This window comes from Eutrigla gurnardus (assembly GCF_963514095.1).
Source record: "Eutrigla gurnardus genome assembly, chromosome: 21".
NCBI classification, from domain to species: Eukaryota; Metazoa; Chordata; class Actinopteri; order Perciformes; family Triglidae; genus Eutrigla; species Eutrigla gurnardus.
In genome coordinates, this window is record NC_139932.1 from 930,074 (window position 1) to 938,857 (window position 8,784).

General features: G+C 40.4%; 2 long non-coding RNA genes across 2 annotated transcripts; one reads left to right on the forward strand and one right to left on the reverse strand.

The window, feature by feature from the left end:
• Positions 1-1,200: 1,200 nt before the first annotated feature.
• LOC311032316 lies at positions 1,201-8,639 on the reverse strand. Its single transcript, XR_014599171.1, has 4 exons — positions 8,399-8,639; positions 8,336-8,366; positions 1,593-1,721; positions 1,201-1,360 (listed from the first exon to the last, which is right to left on the reverse strand). It is a non-coding gene; the product is annotated as an uncharacterized lncRNA (long non-coding RNA).
• On the forward strand, positions 3,224-4,142 carry LOC311031988. Its single transcript, XR_014599130.1, has 4 exons — positions 3,224-3,411; positions 3,514-3,585; positions 3,674-3,907; positions 4,037-4,142. It is a non-coding gene; the product is annotated as an uncharacterized lncRNA (long non-coding RNA).
• Positions 8,640-8,784: the final 145 nt, after the last annotated feature.

Consider the following 8,784-nt stretch of genomic DNA (forward strand, 5'->3'; position numbering starts at 1 on the left):
TTCGGCTGCGTCTGTGCTCTACAATAAGTGTCTCATGGCAGTGCTTTTGCTGTTTGTGACTTTCCAGCCGCTGTCTGAGGATGACAGGATAGATTAATATCAAACACATTACATGATTATAAAACATACATGATTATGGAAAACCTATATGATTATGAAAAGCTACATGATTGTAAAAAGCCTCCATGATTATGAGACATGTAATTTATGAAACCTACAATTTCCAGTGTGATTAACTTCTAATCATTTTTATATCTACACTGACTGTGGTAATTACCAACATAGCTAATATTTATAACATTGGATAAAGCTTGCTAACAAGCTGACATAAGTGTACAGTCATTATCATGTAACAGCAGTAGTATGATTCAATGTCTCAAGCCAAGTGTTATGTGCCAGTGTCACTGAGATAATTTGTGAAACCATTTCCATTATAAGACAATATAAATGGTATGAATAGCACTGATGAAAACAAAGTAAATACAAGAAAAACAGAAATGTCAATATGTCATAACTGGTATTATACTAAGTTGAATCAGAATAAAAATAACATCAAATAAAATCATAACATCAGAATAAAAATAACATCAAATAAAATCATAACATCCCTTTGAGGATTACTAAAGTTATTATTATTATTGTTCTCAATGTTTTTGTTTCAGGATTTGGAATCGACTCTGGAAGGAGTGGCACACATGTTCCAGATAGAGGGCAGCCTGCTTGGTGCACCTGCCTGAACTGCCGACGCATGCCAACCCAAATGGAGAACTTGTGCTGTCGGCAGGCTCCGGACCAGTGTCTGAGCAGGAGTGCCCATCTGGAGATGTACTTCCTGGATGAGGGTACACTGCGTCTGGTCAGGATGACGTGGAACGACATCTTCGCTCTGGAGGACAGCCAAGATGTGGGCAGCGATAACAGAGAGTTTCGGTTTGCTGCCTACCGGCAATTTACGATATGGCAGAATGGGCGTCTGGGAAGAGGGAACCGGAGGCCGATACCGAGCTGCTGTGTTATTCGCATCCGGGCCAAATTCCCTGACCCTTTTGCGAATTACACAGGTTAGAAGGAAGCTCCATTTAGGGTGCCGGACTGACAATTTCTACAATACCTCAAAAAAATAACATTTTTCAGCCAAAGATTTCATCCAAAAATAAAAACCATTTATGTACATTCTATATTTTTACAGTTATTTTCAAAGTTTACAGAAAAACAAAGTATTTTTCAAATTTGCAGTATGTACATAGTTTTATTTTGTATTTATTTTTTATATGTTTATAATAAAATAAATGTCTGGTAAACAAGACGGTCTTGTCTTCTCTCTTCTCTTGCTCACATCTCTGGATCATGTAGCTGAGGCCTTTATGGAGAGAAGAGAACAGTAGCGTTAGAACACATACCAATGCTCCAACTCCAGCCATTAGAATATCTTCCGTCAAGATAATGTCACCAGTGTAATCAGTGGTGTGTGTGTGTGTAGTTGGGAAGTGTGGCTAAATACATGTCAGCACTTCATGTTATTTTATATTATAATATTTTTCAATGTTTTGTCTATATTCTGAAAAGATTGAAATTCCTGAAAACATACTAACCCCTCAGACACTGGTTCGATTGGTGATAATCGATGAGAGATTTTAGCAGCTGTCCGCTTGCTGGGTGTTGATGTTCTCATCTCCTTACTTCCCTGAGTAGCTGCTTCAGGAGTTTGCTTCTTCTGGTAGCTGGAAAACAGCAATATTTTAAAAAGTTACAGTCTGAGTCAGCAAGCTGGCTGTGACTTTGCTACCTTGGTGTCTTTTCTCTTTGGCCAGAACAACTATGGCCATACAATGTTTGCCTGCAACAATAATAATATGAAAATACGCGTCTCAGTCGTTCGGTAATATTGTGCGCTTCACTTTTACAAACAATTTATTCTGCTTTACATACAACGCAATGTATAATGTCTGGAGCAATCTTGTGTGGAAGGTACAACACAAGTCAAAAAAAATAAATGCTAAAAGCTCTCTCTCTGAACTTGTTTACATGCGATTGTGCACTTCACGGTTAGCTCTAAATGCCTTTTATTCAGCTACATCACAACAGTATAATCAACACGTCAACACAATAGCCCCTAACACACAGCCTGTAAATACCGTTACTGTACCCCCTAAATACTGTATTTCCCGGGGACGGGAACGAGACGGGAGCCGGTGCTGTGTGTATGATATAGCTTTATCCCCTACACTCACGAAGCAGCCGGGGAGTTGGTGACCAACCCAAAACAACTGGATCTACGGAAAGCCAAGTGGTACAAAAAGTTTGACGAGTTGCGTAAGAGATTGCGTGCGAAAACGCGATTTTTATTGTTTCTATTATTGTTTATTCTGTTCTTTAAATATACTATTACTTATGTTATGAGTCATTGTATTTAATGTAATATAGTTAATTGCTTTTGTAATATGTCAGATCTGAGTACACGCCTGGGATCTGTTGACTTGTAAATAATAAAAAAATAATTAAAAAAATAAAAATAAATACCATGCTTTGTTGTTGAATTGGTATCGTGTCTATGCAACAGTTGAAGAGGTCAATCATCACAATGACAATCATGTAGGCCTATAGCTTATTTTATGGGCATGTCGTTCAATAGATATAGATAATGGGTAGGCCTACATTGGCTTTCAGAAAACAATATTTTGTTCGGTGAATTGATCATTGATTTGTGTGAATTCATGAATGAATAGGCATTCTAAGCTGCCTAGTTCTTTAAAATCTTATAAATCATGCATTTCTTTGGAACCAGGCCTAATAAAGAAATTACTCTGTTGTTGTCTGTTTGGTCTGATCGAGGCAATATAATAATAGCTTAATTGAATAGGGCGTAACCTAACCAATAACGATGGGCGCAACGTGTATAAATTCACGTGGGAAGGTTGTACATGAGCTGGGAAACGACGATTGAATGAATTTCAAGTTCATGGTGAAGAGTCGACAATGGACCGAAAACTGTACAATGAGATTCTCAATTAGAAAAAAACGGATCCTATCCCATAGCGATATCGAAGGAGCAGAAATATGTTATTCGTAGACGGTCCGCCCGTTTTCTGCTTGATGGTAAGCCATTGTAACGCTATGCCTACCTAATAATTCCCTGATCTCTAACTCGATTGCTTATCAGAGTAAATTAAGTGTTTATTGTATTCTACTGACAACAACCTTGTTTCAATAGGTGATACAATGTATTACGTATCATGCAAAAACGACATGGAGGTCCGTAAGAAAGTAGTGGTTGGGGAGGAGGAGGCCAACAAAATCTTTCTGGATTTCCATGATAGTGCCCATGGAGGCCACTGTGGAACCCAGAAGACCAAATATGCAGTCACCGCCAGGTTTTATTGGCCTGGAATGGGGGTTGACTTGGATAAATGGGTAAATGGAATTATTTAATCGTACTGTATAGTAGATTGAGCTCATCCATATATTTTCTTGCTTCCTAGACTTTATTTCCCATGTCTACTTTTGAACCACCAGGTTTCACAGTGTGCTAAATGCCAATACAGTAGGCTCTCCATCAAAAAGGAGCCAGATTATATTCCAATTCATGTATGTACTAAGCCTTTCATTTCACTGAATACTTTCAAACAACATCCATGCTTTGTGATAACAATGATATATATTTGGGGATTTTCAGGTTGACCACCCACTTGAGTTGGTCGGCATGGACTTGGTGGGAAAACTGACTAAAACCCAAGATGGCAACATGTACATGTGTGTCATGGTGGACTACTACACCAAATGGGCAGAAGTCTACGCCATACCCAACAAAAGTGCACAGGTGGTCTCGCAGTGCATAATGAAATTCTTTTATAGGTTTGGCGCACCGCAACGCATCCTCACCGATCAGGGCAGTGAGTTTGTGAATGAGGTTAGTCAATTTTGGCTTGGTGTATAAACCAGCACTGCTCTTCATGGTCAGAAAGCTGTATGTACCTACTACTCTATGCAATACAAAACACATCTGTGGTTAAATTGTACTCTTCATGTTTTTCAACAGCTCAACTCAAACATCTGCACATTTTTAAATGTGGAGAGGAGTCTGTGCGCTCCGTACCATCCACAGACAAATGGTCTTGTGGAAAAGTTGAATGGAACAATTCAGAGGTGAAGCTGTAATTAGGAAATGACTCAAAATAGATTGCAGAAGAGCTATTAGCTTGTCAACAATATTGGTGTCATTTAAAAAAACATGATGACTGATGACAATTATTTCCTTCTGTCTATACAGAGCATTATGCAAACTTGTGGGTGAAAAGCCAGACACATGGGACCTATACTTGGATGCCGTGATGTTTGGCCTCAGAACAAAGCCACACTTCACCACCAGGTTCTCTCCTTTCTTTATGATGTTTGGTATGGAGGCACGGTACCCATGCGAAGTAGCAGAGGATTTCACGGTATGGCATGTTGTCTCACTTGTGTCAGGTAATTTCAGCATTCCAATTCCATTCTTAATCTTTGTTTATTTTTCTATTGGAAAGGTGGACAGCTCAGTGGAAGATGTTGTGGCGAACAAAGCCGTATCTGCAGGCATAGCGTTAAAGGAAACATTTGATGCCATGGTTCGAAACAGCGTTGTGAAAAAACAGGAAAAAAGGCAGAAAATTCCTTTCAAGTCTGCTTTTACTGTGGGCCAGAGGGTCCTGCGGAAAAACATTAGAACGCAGCAGCGGAAAGGGGGAAAACTGGAGCGTACCTGGCTTGGACCATATCGCATCACTAAAATAGATGGGAAAAGTGCAGACCTCGTAGATGATAACGGCAATCAACACGCCAAAATCAACACCGACCATCTGAAACAATTCATTGATCCTGCACCGCGCATACCTCATCGAATTCAGAAAACATCCCCAGAAGAACTCCCAATGAAAAAAACGTTTATTGTCAGTCCCACTATCCCCTCAGTCACCCATTCACCTTTACCGACACCGCTTGACCTCTCAAATAAACCCGCCTACCACTCACCACCTGCTCCATCCTCACCCAAATCACCAATTAATCTAACAGTTCACGCACCATCTGCACCTTCACCGTCTCAGGCCGCTTGTACACTGGACCCAGTAATCCCATACGATCTTGTGCGCAGCCGTAAGTGATACATACCCAACAATGGCCTTTATTTAAAAACTCTTTATTGTTGTTTGTTAATTGTGCTCTGTGTTACAGGTATCATGGATGCCTGGAATGGCAATAAAAGCCAAGTGCTACTGGCAAAGGTTGGGCCCTACAAGGTCTTTTACCAAGACATCTTCCAGCTGGGCCCTGGCCAGGAATTGGAGTCCGAGGTACATATTCCTGAATTCCAAAGGCATTATGGCTTCACCTGCAAAGTTTTAATCATTTTTAATGTTGATGTAGGTAATCAATTCGTATCTGAAAATAATGGTGAGGCAGCATGCAGAAAAAAAGCCTACCACCTGGACACTTTCGCCATGACATCCATGTGGCAGAAAAAAAATCTCAAACTGAAGGTGTGCTGAAACATGATAATGGTGTTGGTGGTGGTGTTCTCGGCTCTGAGATTGAAAGAAGAGGGTTTATTTGTTCAGTGCTGCAAGTGCAAGCCACCAGTTATCATATAGTTGATGTTGAGGGTTGTTTGGGTGAAAAGGTGGGCTTAATGATGGGTTTAAAGGCTATAATTAACCTACACTCATTATTTGTGATGCTTTTCTCAGCTGGATGCCTCTGCCTATGAGACAATTCTAGGCATTGTGAATGATTGCCACCATTGGTTTCTTGTTGTAAGTATGTGACAAAGAAGGGAGTTCCCAGGACTTTTCCTAAATTAAAATGTAAAAAGGCCTACATACTTTTACAATCCTATTACCATATATATATATATATTTTCCCAGGCCATGTATCCATCCAAAAAGAAAACTATTTTACTGGACTCTCTAGGAGAGTCACCAGTGAAGATAAAAAGGTGTTTGGAGACAACGAGGTAGCCTATATTTTCCTACAGCAGTGATATTTGGTTTTTACTAGTTCACTAGTAACAACTTCACAAACTTTTCTTTAGAGCCCTGATGAGAAGAATGGCCGTGAACGTGTCTCACTGGACGTGTGACACTCTGAAGCACCCACTCCAGCAGGACACAATATCTTGTGGGGTGTTTGCTTTGAAAGTATGCTATATTACATGGCAAATGATATCACAGTAGTAAACGCTATATCACGCATTGGGGGACCTGTGAATTATGGGCTCATTCTCACACTTTCAGTTTGCAGAACACCTCATCGATGCTACAACATCCATCGATTTCCCCCCGTCCTCTGTGAATAATCTAAGGATGGAAATAGCCACCACCATCCTCACTCAATCTGGTAAGCACTTCAAATCTTTTAATCAATGCCCTTTCCTTATAGGAGTAGGCACACAGGTCAGGATTTCAACCTGTGTCAGTGTGTTGGTCGCGAGTCCTACCGCTCCACCAAGTGGCTTGAATAGGGATAATGGTGTAACCTGACCCTATTAGACTTTGCTTCCCGTGTCTGTCAAATTCTTTACAAAAGTTATCTTAATTCGTAGATGACTTGAGTGACCTGTGTCATTTTTGTGGGGAGGCAGAGACCTTTAATGATATGGAAAACCTGACTTGGGTAAGTAGCATTATACTATAGGATTGGCGTGCAGCCCTTATTAACCAGCACATATTTATAAGCCAGCCTAATTCTACCTTTATTTATTTGCAGATTGCTTGTGATAGGTGCGAACGATGGTTCCACACTGAGTGTGTGGGAAAGCCGTCCATGGAAGGCATATTTGAATGCCAGGCATGCCTTCAGGGAAAATAATGCGTTAAGCGTTAACGCAATCTTTATTTTTTTTATACAAAGAGCGAATTAACTCGCCTTCTCATTTATTATTATTTTTTTACAAAGAGCGAATTAACTCGCCTTCTCATTTATTATTATTTTTATACAAAGAGCGAATTAACTCGCCTTCTCATTTATTATTATTTTTTTTCTCAATTCAATTTAATTTGTATAGCCCTTAATCACCATTACAGTCTCAAAGCGCTTAACAGGCTTGGGAAGGAGCGCTGAGTGGGGGATTCCTCCTTCCAGGGATGGTTCAGGAGGGCAATGGTTGCCACAATTGACATACATAGATACAGACAAAACATTACAAATGATGATGGGCTGCTGGCCGGTTAACCATGAGAAGAGTCCAGTCGCAGTCACTGCAACACGCTAGAACAGACAGAAGAGTGAATTTTACTTTGATTTTGAAAGGTATTGCCCACAGAATGTCAACATTCATATCAGAAATCATTTGTTTGTTAACTACACTTGTAACTGTTTGTTTACAATTGTACTAATTAACTGCCTGTTTACAATTCCCAAATCTGTTGTGTTCCGTAAGTTTCATATTCAATCAACAAACAAAGTCAACAAAATGAAATGAAAACTCCCTGAAGATCACTTGGCCAAGATTTTGGTTATTAGGTACATTTTGTATGACTGATAACGTGTCATTCAATTTGAATCTTTTAACTTCAATTGGAGTTAATTTAAAACGGAATTTTGAAAGTGTTATTAATTGCGAGTTAACTATGAGTTAACACGATATGCGATTAAAACTGCCCTAATAAATACATCATTGATGGAAACTGTTTCCCCTATTATTGTCCTTTAATCTTATTCCTTTGTCAAATGACCAACCAATGGCTGGTCAAGCAAATACCTTTACATTTTTTTTGCTTTAATGTAATAAGTAACATAACAGTAGTCTACACAATATAGGCCTAGTTGTTTTGTGACGCTAAAATCAACGCAGCACATTACAGCCGCACAGCCTGGTGTGAGGTTTGTCCCATTTCGCTTTCCGTACATCCAGCTGTTTTCACGTTGCGGTTTTTTCCGTAAATACGTACGGTAACACAGCAACTACGCACGGATCGTCAGTAAATCGGCGTAAAGGGGAACAGGAACTGGGGGGGAACCAAATCGGGTGTCTCACCGGCTCGCTGTGTGTAGCTAGCGGCTAATATGACTACACAGACACGAACAAATCGTTAGCCTGTTGCTACAGCCAGCTGCTAACGTCACCTCCCGGATAACAGTTGGGCTTTCGGTCCCATATATAAAGGGACATATTTATAACTATTCGGTTTCAGACTAAAGGACCGTGGACAATGCGCAGTCTGTAATTATTCAGTGTTACACAGCGTTGGACTAAGTTACATGTTAGCAGCTAACGCTACTTTGCACTTTAGCTCATTCCGAGTCCTCGGTGATCTCATAAGATTTTCAAATCAAGCCGTAAACATGACCTGTAATGTATTCTTACCTGGTTACTAGGAAATTAGCCATGTCAGCATCTGTTTTCAGTCCGAGTTCAAATTGAAGCAGCCTCCATGAGTCGAACGCATATCCAATGTTTATCCGGGTGCCAGCCCGGCTTTGGTCATAACTTCGTTTGGACTCACGACTTGCCGCTGATAAAACCTTCGTTTTCTTCTTGGTATTACTTTTTAGTGGACTTTGTGTGGTGGTGGGTCATTTTCCGGCCGAAGCAGAGTCCATTACTACACATACAGTACTTGAATCCACCGCGCTTGTCTTTTTCCGGTCTCCAAGCCGTCGAGTACGCGCATTCAGCGTCATTTGACGTCACGTCCGCCTGACTGCGCGGGAAATTCGGACCACGAATTGCAGTACATCATGCAGCACACAGCCTGTTCAAGGCAATGGGGAGATATGTGTGTGGTCTCATTCTTTTTGGTTTTGAACGCTTCA